This window comes from Petromyzon marinus, unplaced genomic scaffold, assembly GCF_048934315.1.
Source record: "Petromyzon marinus isolate PM22_M1 ecotype Great Lakes invasive population unplaced genomic scaffold, UKy_Petmar_22M1.pri1.0 PM_G_Scaffold_96, whole genome shotgun sequence".
Classification (NCBI taxonomy): domain Eukaryota; kingdom Metazoa; phylum Chordata; class Hyperoartia; order Petromyzontiformes; family Petromyzontidae; genus Petromyzon; species Petromyzon marinus.
In genome coordinates this window covers 175,176-192,800 of record NW_027423053.1, presented here as the reverse complement: position 1 = coordinate 192,800, position 17,625 = coordinate 175,176, and the positions used below count along the sequence as shown (strand labels likewise).

At 57.4% G+C, this 17,625-nt stretch overlaps 1 long non-coding RNA gene across 1 annotated transcript; it reads left to right on the top strand.

Moving 5' to 3' along the window:
• The first annotated feature begins 11,432 nt into the window (after positions 1-11,432).
• Positions 11,433-16,347, top strand: LOC142922444 (uncharacterized). The gene is made up of 3 exons (XR_012940059.1): positions 11,433-11,994; positions 12,931-13,272; positions 15,643-16,347. It is a non-coding gene; the product is annotated as an uncharacterized LOC142922444 (long non-coding RNA).
• The last annotated feature ends 1,278 nt before the right edge of the window (positions 16,348-17,625 follow it).

Genomic DNA, 17,625 nt, shown 5'->3' with positions numbered 1-17,625 from the left:
CTGCCCCGCTCCCCACCTGTCTGCTGGTCCGTGTGTGTCTTGGGCATCTCCTCACTGCAGTTCTCAGTGGGTTCGCCGTGGTCATTTAATTCTAAGTTAAGCCACGGCGCCAAGTGCCATTTGGCCTGGGGGGGGGGGGTGCCTGCCAATTCCCTGACCCTGAGAAACCGTGGAGCACCCCCACGAGGGGGCCTCTCGGGTAAAAACTCAGGGCAGGTGCCCCCCTCCCCTCCCCATGAGGCCCTACTTGAGTGTGTGTGTGTTTAGGTGGGGGGGGGGGGAGGGTGGCAGGGGAAGTGCTGTGATGGGAGCCGGGTGGCTTCTCGTCGCAGCAGCACAGCGACGGGCCCGGTTTCGACGGAGCGGCTTCGCTGTTGTGGCACCACATAGCCCCCCGAGGTGCCAGTCCCCGTCCCGGGTTGACTGGAGCACCTCGCCTGGGTTGCTCCCACGAGGTAGCGCCGCGGGGTCCGCGGGACTCGTCCAGTCCTCGTGGCCGGCCTCGGGGGTGGTGGCTCCGTCTCCCGGAGTTCGGGCGGCGGTCTCCTCCTCCGCTCCAGCGGTTTTCCTTGGTCCTTGGCACCTGCGGGCTGGGAGACAAACTCGGGGGCGGTAGGGTTTAGGGGCCGTCGTCCCCGTCCTCCCTGGCCCGGGTCAGGACCCCCCGGGGCCCGGGGCTCCGTGGGGCCCATATACCGTGCGAGGCCCCCGGGTATGGGGGGTGTGGGGACCCAGGGGTTTCGGGGTACTCGAGCGGCGGGGTTCTCCTTCGCTGGGGACGCCCTCCATGGTTTTAGTTGCCGGACGTTGACCACCATCTCCCGGCCTCTCTCCCCCCCCTGAATCAGTACCGTCCAGGGGGAGATCTGTCGTCCCACGGTCCAGGGTCCCCGCCAGTAGGTGGTTAGCTTCCCCGCCTGCCCGGCCCCGACGCGAGGGGTGTGCAGCCATACCTTAGAGCCCGCCGAGTAGAAAGGGGGCTCCATTCGGGGTCGGGTCCCCTGCTCCTGCCTCTGGTGTGCGGCCTCGCCTTGCGGGTAGGCCCGGCCCCTCGCTCCTCGTAGGGTCTCCATCAGATGCTCCACGGGGCGGCTCCCTTCCTCCCATTGCGGTGGAGGGACACCGAACAGCAGATCTGTGGGTAGGCGAGACTGACGACCAAACATCATTAGGAACGGGGTCTGTCCCGTAGATGTGTGTACCGTGGTGGTGTAGGCGAACAGAGCATAGGGGAGGTGTTCGTCCCAGTCCCGTTGATTCGCGGCCGCCATGCGTTTAAGCTTCCTGGCTAGAGTCTGGTTCATCCTCTCTACCATCACATTTGCATGGGGGTGGTACGCCGTAGTTCGGTCCTTCTGGATCCCGAACTCCCGGCACAGCGCCTGGAATAGCTCTGCCTCGAACTCACTACCCTGGTCGGTAATGACTCGTTCGGGGATCCCGTGCTTCAGTACGCAGTGTTCCACGAACGCTCGGGCCACTACGAGGTCTGTCTCATCGGGGATGGCCACCGCTATGGGATAGCGTGTGAAGTACTCCACCGCTACGAGAATATATCGGTTGCCCCGGTGGGATCGCGGGAATGGCCCTTGCAGGTCAATCCCAACCAGTTGATTCGTTCGACTGATGCGGAACGATCTCAGGGGTACCTGGTATCGCGCTGGTTTCGGCCCGCATTGCTGGCACGCGCGGCAGCCCTGTACCCAGGCGGCCACGTCTTGTGCTAACTTGGGCCAGAGATACTGGCGACGCAGGGTTTCACGAGTGCGCCGTTCCCCGTCATGGCCCCCGAGCGGGTGGTCGTGCACCAGTCTTAGCAGCTGGGGTCGCACCTGGGCGGAAACACAGTTGCACCCCGGCTGGCCGGCCTCGGTTAACTCCCGTACCACCCCGTTCTGCACACACAACCGGGCATACAAACCGCTCCAGGGCCCTGGTAGGGTGCTCTTCTCCTCCCGCAGGGCCGCTTCCACCGCCGCCAGATCCGGATCCGGCTGCTGGGTCTGCCTCAGCTGCTCGTCGTTCAGGCTCGGGAAGGCGCAGCCGACGTCCTCCTGGATCCGTCCGATCGGGGCGGATAGGTCCGCTGGGTCCTGAGTCGTGGGCCCTGCGCTTGCCGGGCGGTCGACTGGGTCCGCGCCTCCACCTGTGGGGGTCTGTGGCGCATACCGCACTCTCTCTCGCCGGGGGGGGGTTAGGCTCAGCGGGTTCCCGGGGGTCCGTTGCCTGTCGGCAACGTCCCCCCGTGAAGCACGGGCAGGCCTCCTCCGCCCTCGTCTCGGCACACACCGCGGGTCGCCGTGATAAGGCGTCCGCGTTTGCATGCGTCCGTCCCGCCCGGTACTCGATTTGCAGGTTGTACTCCTGCAGCTGCGCCAGCCATCGGGCCATCTGCCCCCGCGGTTCCTTGAAGGTGAGGAGGAACTGCAGAGCATAATGGTCCGTGTGCACCCGACATTTCCTGCCGTACAAATACGGCCGAAACTGTTTACACGCGAAGATCACAGCGTACAATTCCTGACGGGTCACACAGTAGTTCAGCTCGGCCCCGCTCAGGGTCTGGCTGGCGTACGCAATAACCCATTCCATCCCTTCGTGCACCTGCGACAACACCGCACCCAGCCCGCTGCTGCAGGTGTCAGTGTCCAAAATAAAGTCGGTGGTAAAATCGGGGAAAGCCAGGGTGGGGGTGTGGGTGAGGTGGTCTTTGAGGGTGGTGAAGGCCGTCTGGCAGGCCTCCGTCCACTGATAGGGGTTCTTAGGGGAAGTGAGTTGGGTGAGGGGGCGTGCAATCTCGCTGAATCCCTTTACAAATCGACGATAATAGGTGGCGAGCCCCAAAAATGATCTTATCTCTGTCAGGTTCCTTGGCTGTGGCCAATCCACTACGGCGCGTACCTTGTCCGGATCGGTGCGCACCCCTGCCTCGCTGACGCGATGTCCGAGGTACCCCACCTCGTGCTGTGCGATGTAGCACTTACGGGGCTTGAGCTTGAGATGAGCCGCTCGCAGTCGCTGGAACACCTCCCGTAACCTGGACCAGTGCTCAGACAGAGATCTACTGAAAACGATCACATCATCCAGGTAAATCAGGCATTGTTCCCACTGCAAGCCCCGCATCACCAACTCCATCAGCTACTGGAACATCGCGGGCGCGTTGGTGAGCCCGAACAGGAGTACTCGAAACTCGAATAGTCCCATCGGGGTGGTGAATGCGGTTTTCGGCCGATCCTCCTCCGTCATCTCCACCTGCCAGTACCCGGACGCGAGATCGAGGGTGGAAAAATACCGCGCTCCGGCGAGGCTGTCAAAGGTGTCGTCGATGCGCGGTATGGGAAAGGCGTCGCCGAGGGTGACTGCGTTTAATTTGCGGTAATCGACGCAAAACCGGGTTGACCCGTCCTTTTTCATTACTAGTACCACCGGGGCAGACCAGGGGCTCGCCGAGGGCTGAATTATGTTATCGCGGAGCATGTCCCCGACCGCCTCTTTGATCTGGGTGCGTTCGGGTGCGCCCACGCGGTACGCGGGGAGTTTTATGGGTCGGGCGGCACCGGTGTCGATTTGGTGCTTAACGAGATCTGTGCGACCCACGTCCGAATCGTGTTCGCTGAACACGTCGGCGTACTCCCGCAGTAACCCGCGTAGCTGATCGGCCTCTCCCTTAGGTAAATCTGCCCAAGGTACGTGTAACGCGTCAAGCAGGGGAACGACCTCGGCGTGGGGAGTCGGGCCGACTCGCCAGGCCAGGTCCTGGTGGTCTTCGGGGCGACCGGGGTCCTCCGCCCAGAGTGCGAATACCGAGTCGCTGGAGTGGCGCGCGTGTAGGGGGTGCACGGTGGCTACTGTGGTGCGCCATCGCAGTATTGCCGGGGTGCCGTGGGGGTTAAACACACGCAATCGGCCCCCATCGGCGTTTACCAACGTGGCTGATCCCACAACCCCATATCGTTTTGCCAACTCCGGGTGAGGAGTTAGCATTACCTCCCCCGATGGTCGGTGCGCGGGGTCGGTGGAGGGTGTCGCCACAGGCACCAGCATCTCGGCGAGCGGCCCGATGGTGACGGCCGTCGTCAGGGTAGCGGCCACGGGTGTGAAGCGGGGGCGATTCAGCTCCCGTCCCAGGCATGGAATCTGTTCCCTGCTGCCTTCCATGGTGGCGCATCGCTGGCGGGGCTGCACGTTGAGCCCCAGCTTTTCCAGGAGGTCGGTACCTGCGATACACTTGTGCCACAGCACACTCGAGACGTAGAACTCCTGGGTGCACACCTGGTGGCCTATGCGGACCTCCAGGGTGGCCCTCCCCAGGAGCCCCATTCCGGCTCCGCTCGCCGTGTGCAGTGTGCGGTCCGGGGCCTGCAGGTGGCTCACGTCGACCCCGATCGCGCTGCAGTGTGCCGCGCTCACAAGCGAGGCCACCACCCCCGTGTCCAGCAGGATCCGGGTACACATTCCGTTGACCTGCCCTTCCACCAGCGACGTGGCCCCCGTGATTCCTGCCACCAGCTCCCGTAGCCAGTCGCCAGGAGTCACCGCGTCCACGGGCGTTGTCGCTGGAACCTGTGTGAAGATCACTCGCTCGCCATTATTCCCATTGTCGTCGATATGTGTTGGGACCGCGTCGATTGCACCCCTAGGTGGTCCATTCTCTAGGGGGGCGTTGGCGTTTAACCCTTCGGCATATCTAGCGCGGGCGATCTGAGGGCAGTCTCTCACGAGATGCCCCTGACGGCCGCACATATAACATGCCCGGGGGGGGGGGGGGGGGGGGTGGTGGCTCCGTAGTGGGCACCCTGCCCGCTCCCTCTACCCCCAGTGCGCCGCTGCCCAGACTCTGCTTCTAGTCGGGATACCCTCCCAGCTAGCCCCCCCACCGTGGAGCGCAGCTCCCCCATCTCGAACTGGATGGTCTCGACGGAGGCCTGCAGCTTGGTCTCAACGGAGGACTGCAGCTTGGTCATATCTCGGCCCATTTTGTGCTCCATCCCCCCGATGCTGGCCTGTATATCCCATCCGGGTACTGTCTCCCGGGGTCTCGGGGGCTCCCTTGCCCATCCCCTTGTCGCGATGGCGAGCTCCTCCTCCTCCTCGTCGGAGAGTAAGCTCGCCACGGCGCACTCCCGTCCCCGCCCTCGGGGCTGCGTGCGCTCACCGGAGAGCTTCTCACATTTACGCGCGCGCTCGACAAGGGTGTCGAAGGGGAGGTGCGCCCCGTCTACATTTGGTTTCCACCACGGGGTACGCACCAAATATCGCTGTACCTTCCCGGCGGCGAGGTCATCAATTATTTTCGCCTCATACTCCGGGTGCGCGATCTGGGTTAGCGCGCGCACGTCCTCGGCATAATCTCGCAAATCCTCACCGGGTTGGCGGCGGCGCGCCTCTAAGGCCGCCTGCGCCTCCTCCTCATCATACGTGCCGAAGCGTAGTTCAAGCCGGCGCATTAATTCCCCCCACTGGGTTTGTGCGCTTGCAGGCAAAGCCTCTACAAAGTCGGCTGCCCGCCCATCCAAGTGCATCTCCAGCTGCTGCAACGCCTCCGCGTCCGTCCAGCCATTAAAATTCTTTGCACCTCTGATGCTGCGGGCAAACGATTTCCATGACGGAATCCCCTTGCCCGTGAACGTGCATTTTATCTTAGCCTGGGGTGGGGCGCCTCTCTCCCTTGGAGGTGCGGGGGATCGTACCACCTCTGACACCATTATGTGGGGGTCGTCGGCCCCCGGGATCTCCCCTGCCTGCGACCCTGCCCGCGAAGTACCGACGCCCCCAGACTCTCCACTAGTGTGGGAGCTGCCGCCGCTGCGCTCCTCACAGGGCGGGGAAGGATCGCCGCACTCCTGTTCCCCTTCCTGGGCTGTCCCCCCCCCGAGTCCGGGTTTCCTGCCGGTGAGGCATCACCCTCGACCGCCCTGAGACCTGCTAGCGCTTCGCCGGCACTCGAACGCGACGCTCCCCACCCGCGCAGTCCCACGCACCAATCACACGCGGGTAACAGGGGGTTAGAGGTCGGAGGGCAAGCGACGCCACTCGTACCCACGCCGCCGATTGGGGGGATTGGATTAAATGGATTTAAAGGGGCTAAGCGATGGGCACGCGTGCGGGATGGGTATCCGCTCGCAACGTGGGAGTCCGCAGCCGAGGGTTTTTAGCGCACACACCCCACGCGGCGCCGCTCCACACACGCGGCGACCACCGCTAACAGCAAGCGCACCCACCCTTCCACTCTCTTTCCACACACTCACGAGACCCACACTAGGCTGATATTCACTCGCGGGCCCCAACCATACGCGACACTGCAAGCAGACACACCCTCCCACGCTCTTCCCACACATCCGCAAAAACCACACCAGTCCGTTATTGGATCGCCGACGATTTATTCCACCGGGTCAGCGAGCCCTTATTTAACTGAGTCAGTCGGGATTAGCGGGGCAGGAACAATCTATCTCTCGATAGTCGGCACTATACTCTACATATCCTTCTCCACTTAACCCTCTCAGGCTTTTTAAGCTAAGACCCAACTCCCTCTTTCTCTCTCACTCTTACTCACGGTTCGTCGTTACTGTCGGCTGGTCCTCGCGGCACGTCGATACGTCTCACGGACGTTCGAGTGGCTGGACTGGGGAGTTGACGGGCCGGGAGTTGACTCGAGCAGCAAGAGAGCTCTTGCCCTCGCCCTGACCCGCTTTATTCTTTCTACATCAAAGGGGCTACCTAGTGCCGACTCGCTGGCCAATCAGCTCGCTGGGATCCCTCGCCAATTGGTACGCCCACCTGTATTCCAGCATCCCCGGGCCGCTGCTTTCAGCGACGTCCGCATCTAAATTTACCTGCTCAGCGGCCATCCAACCAGAGGGCGACCCTACTTTCCCGCCGCTCGAGGCTCCGCCCTCCCCCTACCTGCCCTGCCGACCCGTGTGCGTGAGGTGCGTACTAACCGCGGTGGCGGGGCAGCCCCGCCATGAACATGTCATTTCCACTCAAGTCACGGCGCCACGGTGTGTGTTAGCGTCGGAGGAGACCGTCTAATTCCCTGGCCGCAGGAAACCGTGAAAATTATCCCTTTACGAGGGCTTCTGGGTGAAAACCTGTCAGCCAGGGTGTCTCCCCATGCGCTCTAATTGTGGGGGGAATGCGTACGTGTGTGTTTCGGTGGGGGGGTGGTGAGGTGGAAGCAGCGTCGGCCTCGCTGCTCGGGGGCGGCGAGATCGCAGGTGGGCCACCCGCCGATCGGCTCCGTGGCGGCGGCATCACATTAGTACCACCACTAGTACTACCACTACTACCACTACTACTACTCACACCACCACTACCACCACCACCACTACTCATCACAAGACTCTTCATTCTACTCATCATTCCCTCACCACCTCCTTCATTCGCTCCTCCTCCTTCCCTCGCCACTGCTGCGAGCGAAGGAACGAACGGAAGCAACAACAACAACAACGCAGCCACCACCACCACCACTCTGGCCCCTGACGTTCTCTCCATTTCATTCCTTCCCTCGTTCCTCCTTGTTTCCTTCCCCCTCCCTCCTTCCTTCCCCTTCCGTCCTTCGTTCCCTCGTTCCCTCCTTCCCTCGTTCCTTCTTTCGTTCCCTCCCTCCTTCCCCCTCCGTTCCCTCGTTCCTCCTTCTTTCGTTCCCTCCCTCCCTCCTTCCCCTGTCCCTCCTTCCCTCCTGTTTTCGTTCCCCCGTTGACTCGCTAAGAATGAAAGATAAATTATCCAGGCGGAGCGAGGCGGCCGCTGTCAAAGAACAAACCGCGGAAGTCGACTCCAGGTGGGGCGGGGCTGTCGATGTTCATTGTATGACGTCATTAACACTCGAGCGGGGCGGGGGTGTCGACAGTAATTGTATGACGTCATTAATCCGCGCTCGGAAGGGTTGGTGTCAATGTTTATTTACGGGGCGTCGTGACGTCATCTTTAGTAGAGGAGTTGTCAATGTTTATTGGCAGGCGTCATGACGTCATCTTCACTAGAGGAAGTCTGAATGTTTATTGACAGGGGTCATGACGTCATGTTTAGTAGGGGAGGTGTCATTGCTCGGAGTGTCGTGACGTCATTAAGCCCGACTCAATGTGTGGACGGCCGTGACGTAATTCTAGGTAATAGGGGAGGTGCCGCTGCTGGCTGTATGACGTCACGAAGCCATCTTGGTAAGGAGTGAGTCCCAGTGTTAATTACCTTGCAGAGGCCATCCTGGTGAATCACAATGTGAATAAGCTTGGAGAGGTGAGTCCCAATGTTATTTACCTTGCAGAGGCCATCCTGGTGAATCACAATGTGAATTAGCTTGGAGAGGCCATCTTGGTAAGGGGTGAGTCCCAATGTTAATGAGTTTGTAGAGGCCATCTTGGTAAGTGGTGAATCCCAATGTTAATTACGTTGCAGAGGCCATCCTGGTGAATCACAATGTTAATTAGTTTGGAGAGGCCATCTTAGTAAGGGGTGAGTCCCAATGTTAATGAGTTTGTAGAGGCCATCTTGGTAAGTGGTGAGTCCCAATGTTAATTACCTTGCAGAGACCATCCTGGTGAATCACAATGTTAATTAGCTTGGAGAGGCCATCTTAGTAAGGGGTGAGTCCCAATGTTAATTAGCTTGTAGAGGCCATCTTGGTATTTGAGTGAGTCCCAATGTTAATTAGCTTGGAGAGGACATCTTAGTAAGGGGTGAGTCCCAATGTTAATGAGTTTGTAGAGGCTATCTTGGTAAGTGGTGAGTCCCAATGTTAATTAGCTTGGAGAGGCCATCTTGGTAAGGGGTGAGTGCCAATGTTAATTAGCTTGGAGAGGCCATATTGGTAAGGGGTGAGTCCCAATGTTAATTAGCTTGAGAGGCCATAGATTCATCACACAAAGATCCATAGAATAATCACACAGAGACCCATAGAATCGTCACACGAAGACCCATAGACTCATCACACAGAGACCCATAGACTCATCACACAGAGACCCATAGACTCATCACACAGAGACCCATAGACTCATCACACAGAGACCCATAAACCCAGCACACACCACACACTCACCACACACAGCACACACACCACTCACTCACCACACACTCACCACCCTCACCCCACACTCACCACACTCACCACCATCACTCACCTCCCTCACCCTCCGTGCCAGGGTCTGGTAGTTGCCAGGTCCATCTCTCAGTCCGTAGACTATCACCGCAGGCCGCCTCACACCACTACTCACACTACTATTACCACTACTACCACTAGTACCACTACTATTACTAGTACTACTACCACTACTACTACCACCACTACTACCACCACCACTACCACCACCACTACTACCACTAGTACCACCACTACTATCACCACTACTACTACCACTAGTACCACCACTACTACCACCACTACTACTACTCACACCACTACTACTCCCACTACTCACACTACCACCACTACTCACACTATCACCACTACTAATCACACCACCACCACTACTACTAATCACACCACCACCACTACTACTTACACTACCACCACTACTACTAATCACACCACCACTACTCACACTATCACTACTACTAATCACACCACCACTACTACTAATCACACTACCACTACTACTCACACCACCACCACTAATCACACCACCACCACTACTACTAATCACACTACCACTACTACTCACACCACCACCACTACTACTAATCACACCACCACCACTACTACTAATCACACCACCACTACTCACACTACCACTACTACTAATCACACCACCACTACTCACACTACCACTACTACTAATCACACCACCACTACTACTAATCACACCACCACCACTACTACTAATCACACCACCACCACTACTACTAATCACACCACCACTACTCACACTACCACTACTACTAATCACACCACCACTACTCACACTACCACTACTACTACTCGCACCACCACTGCTACTCACACCACCACCACCACTACTAATACCACTACTACTACTCACACTACTACTACTCACACTACCACCACTACTACTACTCACACTACCACCACCACTACTCATCACAAGACTCTTCATTCTACTCATCATTCCCTCACCACCTCCTTCATTCGCTCCTTTATTTCCAACTGTAATTGGTCTTTATTTGGAACACATGAAAAGAAAAAGCGGGAGACAATATATGCACATTTGGAAGTATAATTGTATAAATGAGAAGTTGCCACATCAGGGAAGAGAGAAAGAGTCAGTTGGCTGGGCTGGTAAAGGAGGGAGGACAAAAAAATACCCCAACAAAATATTAATCCATTACGCAAGCGTGTTGTTAACAAGACAAATACATCGATTAAAGATTTGCACCATCTTACAGGTACGTATTCCAATATTTGTGCTTTAGACAACAAATATGTACCAATGCATTCAACTCGGCCGCACAGCAAGAAGCAGACCGCGCTATTTCTTGGCGCGCTGCCTCTGTACCTAGCCTGGCACAGCAGTCAACCCATGGCACTTTGTGGGTCTGTCCCGTGACCTGTACCTAGCCTGGCACAGAAGTCAACCCATGGCACCTGCTGGGTCTGTCCCGTGACCTGTACCTTGCCTGGCACAGCAGTCAACCCATGGCACCTGCTGGGTCTGTCCCGTGACCTGTACCTAGCCTGGCACAGCAGTCAACCCATGGCACCTGCTGGGTCTGTCCCGTGACCTGTACCTAGCCTGGCACAGCAGTCAACCCATGGCACCTACTGGGTCTGTCCCGTGACCTGTACCTAGCCTGGCACAGCAGTCAACCCATGGCACCTGCTGGGTCTATCCCGTGACCTGTACCTAGCCTGGCACAGCAGTCAACCCATGGCACTAGCTGGGTCTGTCCCGTGACCTGTACCTAGCCTGGCACAGCAGTCAACCCATGGCACTTGCTGGGTCTGTCCCGTGACCTGTACGTAGCCTGGCACAGCAGTCAACCCATGGCACCTGCTGGGTCTGTTGTTGGAATTGAATCGATTCAAAGGCAATGTGCCGAGTGGGTGTTGGAATCGTATCGATTCAGAGGCAACGTGTCGGCGGGTGGATGTTTGAATCGAATCGATTCAGAGGCAATGTACAGGAGGGTGAATGTTGGAATCGAATCGATTCAGAGGCAATGTGCAGGCGGGGTGGGTGTTGGAATCGAAAAACGTTTATTCGTGACTACGAATCGAATCGTCCATGAACGTTTCAATAAAACGCGGGAACACGAACTGCCCCGAGACCCAATCAGCGGCGAGTTTTGTGTCGCTTAGATGCAGCCAATCAGAGATAAGAATACTCCCCTCCCTCTTCGGCCCACAGCCAATCAGATGCGAGCATCACCCCTCCCCCTGACCACCCCTCTCGGCCCACAACCAATCAAAGGCGAGCATTACCCCCTTCCCCTCACTCCCCCTCCCTCCTCGGCCCACAGCCAATCAAAGGCGAGCATCATCACCCCTCCCCTCACCTCCCTTGGGCCTACAGCCAATCAGAGGCGAGCATCACCCCTCCCGCAGCCATCGGAGGCGAGTTCAGGGGGCAAGGGTCGCGAAATTTCAGAATTTGTCGATGGCCGCCTCGAAGGCCTCCACTTAGGCTGCGACTTTAACCATTTAACTTTACGACTTTAAACATTAAAGTACAAATAAACAACGACTATACAACAGCTATACAGCGACGACTAAACAACAGCACAACAACGACTATACAACAGCACAACAACGACTATACAACAGCTATACAACGACGACTAAACAGCACAACAACGACTATACAACAGCTATACAACAACGACTATACTACAGCTATACAACAACGACTATACAACAGCTATACAACGACGACTAAACAACAGCACAACAACGACTATACAACAGCTATACAACGACGACTATACAACAGCACAACAACGACTATACAACAGCTATACAACGACGACTAAACAACAGCACAACAACTTCTCCGGCGATGTCTACGATGGACAAAGAGAACTCGCGCGCCTCAGCTGCCCAAGGTTTGAGTGCTTTTGAGGGCGAATTTTTTTAAAATTTGTTTTAATTTATTTAAGTCGAAAAATGTTTTAAGTTTTTAATTTAATTTAGTCGAAATTTTTTTTAATTTAAAGTCGAACATTTTTTATTTAAAGTTTTCGTGACTGCAGCCGCCCACACCTCCTGCACCACCACCACCCCAGCCGCCCACACCTCCTGCACCACCACCACCCCAGCCGCCCACACCTCCTGCACCACCACCACCCCAGCCGCCCACATCTCCTGCACCACCACCCCAGCCGCCCACACCTGCACCACCACCACCACCACCCCAGCCGCCCACATCTCCTGCACCACCACCCCAGCCGCCCACACCTGCACCACCACCACCACCCCAGCTGCCCACACCTCCTGCACCACCACCACCCCAGCTGCCCACACCTCCTGCACCACCACCCCAGCCGCCCACACCTCCTGCACCACCACCACCCCAGCCGCCCACATCTCCTGCACCACCACCCCAGCCGCCCACACCTGCACCACCACCACCACCACCACCCCAGCCGCCCACATCTCCTGCACCACCACCCCAGCTGCCCACACCTGCACCACCACCACCCCAGCTGCCCACACCTCCTGCACCACCACCACCCCAGCCGCCCACACCTCCTGCACCACCACCCCAGCCGCCCACATCTCCTGCACCACCACCACCCCAGCCGCCCACACCTCCTGCACCACCACCACCCCAGCCGCCCACACCTGCACCACCACCACCCCAGTCGCCCACACCTCCTGCACCACCACCACCACCCCAGCCGCCCACACCTGCACCACCACCACCCCAGTCGCCCACATCTCCTGCACCACCACCACCACCCCAGCCGCCCACATCTCCTGCACCACCACCACCACCCTGGCTGCCCCCCCTAACATCACGGCCCCCCCTTCCACCGCAGCGCCGGCGGCCCCCCCCTTGCGGCCGCGGTTCGTGACGCCGGTGCGCCGCTCGGCGCGGATCCACGCGGCGGGGGGGGCGGTGGGGGGGGGGGGCGACCCCCCCGGGGAGGGCCCTGAGGGACGGCGACACGGTGGGAGGCATTGCGGAGCTGCTGCTGGCAGCGGCCTACGCGGAGGAGGAGGAGGCGGACGAGGTGGTGGTGCAGGAGGGCGCTGCTGGCAGGGGAGGGGGGGGGGAGAGGCGGCGTCACCGCACGAGGTTCCTGCTGAGGGCCAACGCGGCGCTGGGGGACAACGCCCCCCAGCAGCAGCAGCAGCTCGGGCTACTGGGGGGCTGGGCGGTGAGCGGAGTGAGATGAGTGGTGGGGTGAGCGGAGGGGAGAGTGGAGGGGTGAGCGGAGGGGTGAGCGGAGGGGTGAGTGAGATGAGTGGAGGGGTGAGCGGAGGGGTGAGCGGAGGGGTGAGTGGGTGAGTGAGATGAGTGGAGGGGTGAGTGGGGTGAGTGGAGGGGTGAGTGGGGTGAGTGGAGGGGTGAGTGGGTGACTGGGTGAGTGAGATGAATGGAGGGGTGAGTGGGGTGAGTGGAGGGGTGAGTGAGTGAGATGAGTGGAGGGGTGAGTGGTGGGGTGAGTGGAGGGGTGAGTGGGTGAGTGAGATGAGTGGAGGGGTGAGTGGGGTGAGTGGAGGGGTGAGTGGGATAAGTGGAGGGGTGAGTGGGTGACTGGGTGAGTGAGATGAGTGGAGGGGTGAGTGGGGTGAGTGGAGGGGTGAGTGAGATGAGTGGAGGGGTGAGCGGAGGGGTGAGCGGAGGGGTGAGTGGAGGGGTGAGTGGGTAACTGGATGAGTGAGATGAGTGGAGGGGTGAGCGGAGGGGTGAGTGGAGGGGTGAGTGGAGGGGTGAGTGGATGGGTGAGTGAGATGAGTGGAGGAGTGAGTGGAGGGGTGAGCGGAGGGGTGAGTGAGATGAGTGGAGGGGTGAGTGGAGGGGTGAGTGAGATGAGTGGAGGGGTGAGTGGGGTGAGTGGAGGGGTGAGTGGGGGGGGTGAATGGGGTGACTGGGTGAGTGAGATGAATGGAGGGGTGAGTGAGATGAGTGGTGGGGTGAGTGGAGGGGTGAGTGGAGGGGTGAGTGGGTGACTGGGTGAGTGAGATGAATGGAGGGGTGAGTGGGGTGAGTGGAGGGGTGAGTGAGTGAGATGAGTGGAGGGGTGAGTGGTGGGGTGAGTGGAGGGGTGAGTGGGTGAGTGAGATGAGTGGAGGGGTGAGTGGGGTGAGTGGAGGGGTGAGTGGGATAAGTGGAGGGGTGAGTGGGTGACTGGGTGAGTGAGGTGAGTGGAGGGGTGAGTGGGGTGAGTGGAGGGGTGAGTGAGATGAGCGGAGGGGTGAGTGGGTGAGTGGAGGGGTGAGTGAGATGAGTGGAGGGGTGAGCGGAGGGGTGAGCGGAGGGGTGAGTGGAGGGGTGAGTGGAGGGGTGAGTGAGATGAGTGGAGGGGTGAGTGGAGGGGTGAGTGAGATGAGTGGAGGGGTGAGCGGAGGGGTGAGTGGACGGGTGAGTGAGATGAGTGGAGGGGTGAGTGGGGTGAGTGGAGGGGTGAGCGGAGGGGTGAGCAGAGTGGTGAGTGGAGGGGTGAGTGAGATGAGTGGAGGGGTGAGCGGAGGGGTGAGCGGAGGGGTGAGTGGAGGGGTGAGTGGGTAACTGGATGAGTGAGATGAGTGGAGGGGTGAGCGGAGGGGTGAGTGGAGGGGTGAGTGGAGGGGTGAGTGGATGGGTGAGTGAGATGAGTGGAGGAGTGAGTGGAGGGGTGAGCGGAGGGGTGAGTGAGATGAGTGGAGGGGTGAGTGAGATGAGTGGAGGGGTGAGTGGGGTGAGTGGAGGGGTGAGTGGGGGGGTGAATGGGGTGACTGGGTGAGTGAGATGAATGGAGGGGTGAGTGAGATGAGTGGTGGGGTGAGTGGAGGGGTGAGTGGAGGGGTGACTGGGTGAGTGGGGTGAGTGGAGGAGGGGAATGTTTCTGCAGCTGGCTGATGGCCTGTGGTGCTGTCCACCCCCCTATCTCCCCACCCCGGAGTGCCCTACAGTGCTGCCCTTAATTGCTACTCCCAACAGAACTTGCCACAAAAGTGTGCTGAGGCTACTGGGGGTGCCTTTGTCTTTGTATAGGCTGCCTGTCCTCCTCGCATCGCGTGTCACCAAATAAATCAGAGGCCACGTGGTTTGCTGTGCGTTTCAAGCTTCATTATCCAGCCACTCCGAGCGTAGCTGCCGTCACTACACACGCCACGTGATGGGGGCACGGCCACGCCCACTGGTGGGGCACGGCCACGCCCACTGGTGGGGCACGGCCACGCCCACTGGTGGGGCACGGCCACGCCCACTGGTGGGGCCCCTCGGCGCGAGGGTTTCCCGACGTTCAATTGCTGACCAGGATCGGAGGTCAGAATGAAACTGATGTTTATTTCTGCATTCACAAACGATGAGGATCATCAACCTCGTCAACCTCGTCATCCTCCCCTAGGAGGGAGCTCGAGAGCGATGGGTGACAGGGTGAGCTCGGAGCGACCCCACAAACTTTCACCGCTTTTGCTCGACTCACCATTACCGCCACCACATGGACAAACCCCGCACGCACGCAACAATATTTACACGCCGCAAGACAAAGGTCTACCACCACCACCCCCCCCCTCTCTATCTCGCTCCCCCTACCCCATAGCTTGGAACAGACTGGCGAGCGACGTTTAGCGGCGTAGGTGGGCAGGGGGGCGCCCAGTAATCATCGCCAGCACCCGCAGCCACCTTAATCTCCCCTGTGGCGATGTTTACGATACGCACGGCGTGAAAGAAGTTCGACACGCACCACACGGCCGCCACCACTACCGCCACCGCGTGTCACTGTAGACACACATACACATAGACACAGACACACACACACAGACACATAGACACACGCAGACACATAGACACAGAGACACATAGGCACACGCAGAGACAGACACACACAGAGACACAGACACATAGACAAACACACAAAGACAGACACGCAGAGATACATAGACACAGACACACAAGACACATAGACACACGCAGAGACACAGACACACACAGAGACACAGGCACACGCAGAGACACATAGACACACACGCAGAGACACATAGACACACACAGACACACACATAGAAATACACAAACAGACACACACAGACATACTCACAGACACAGTCACACACACAGAGACACAGACACACACACAGACAGAGGCGTGTGTGTGTGTCTGCCAGGATGAGTAAAAAAAAGGTGTCGTCTGTCGACTTGGAAATAATCCCACGGGAACGCTGTCTCGAGTAAAAGATGACCGATAAAAGTGTTTTGAAGTTATATCCGTTGACTTGTGAACCGAATAAATCCCGTGTTCTTCACACACTGAGTCTCGTCATCGTTTTTTCTTTTCTTACCTATAAAAGGCATTTTTTTCTGTGTGTCCGTCTGTCTCTGTGTGGACGCACACTTGCTCGCGAATCGTGGAGTTTACTTTTAAAAAAAGTAGCCGGGTACCACGCCGTAAGCCCCGTGGTGAGCCAGCACCATTCCGTTTTCCCATCCGTAAACTTTAAAAGTTGTTAAATTAACAATTTAGTGCTATTTCGCATTATTTAAGTATTTCCTTGCTCCGCTAAAGCTGCCCGGGGGTTGCCCCTAGCAACGCTCGCGCGTCATCGGTGGAGGGTGGGGGGGGATTTCTCATTCGCGTTCAAAATGTTTTTACTTAACTTGATTCCTCTGTTTGTCGTGGTCAAATGTTGTGATAAAAATTTCGTCCACTTCCCGTCATCCAATCAATTCCACATTTTGCACACGGTACTCAGATCCGGTGAAAATGCATGCCTATATCAAAATCGGCATCAATTAATTGGCTCCCTTAAAACTATTAACATTTTGTATGGACGCCTTATTATTCATATATATTTGTGTGTAGGTCAAAAACGCCGCGGTCCCTAAACTGTGGAATCGCCTCGCCTGCTCCGTGTGAACGAGTTACGGGCACCCTCACTCCACACAAACAAAATTTGTACATTGAAGATTGATTTATAAAATAACCAATTAATTCAAGTAAGCGTTGATGTGTGAGCAGGCGCCGCATCATTGACCTACTTCTCGACGGTCAGTTGGACGAAGTTGTGACAAAAAAGTTATTAAACTTCATTCCTCTGTTTGATGTCGTGGTCAAATCTTGTACTCAAGATGTCGTCCACTTCCCGTTATCCAATCGGGTTCTTTACTTTTTAGTGCACTTTAAAATAAAACCGTTTTTAAAAGGAGTTTTTCACTATTCAAAAGCCACCACAACCATTTCACTGCTTCGACGTTTGGGCAATTATAATTGAGTTAATAAACATTCTTGTCATAACCATTTTTGTATTACTATCCGAGTGTCTACCCTTAATTAACTCCTGTCTGGTTCTCGTGAATTAACCAAAGCAGCATTACATTTTTGTGAACAGGGCTGAGGGTTCAGAGCATATACATTCTAATCTCAAATCATCAGTGACGTCGATAACTGGAACAGATGAGTATTCTTGGTTTTTTCGGTAAAGTCACCTCGTAGAAGGGAAACAATAAAATAATAGAAATATAAAACAATAAAATTCTCACGACGTTTCGACTGCAACACAAGAAGCAATCATCATCAGGTGTGAAA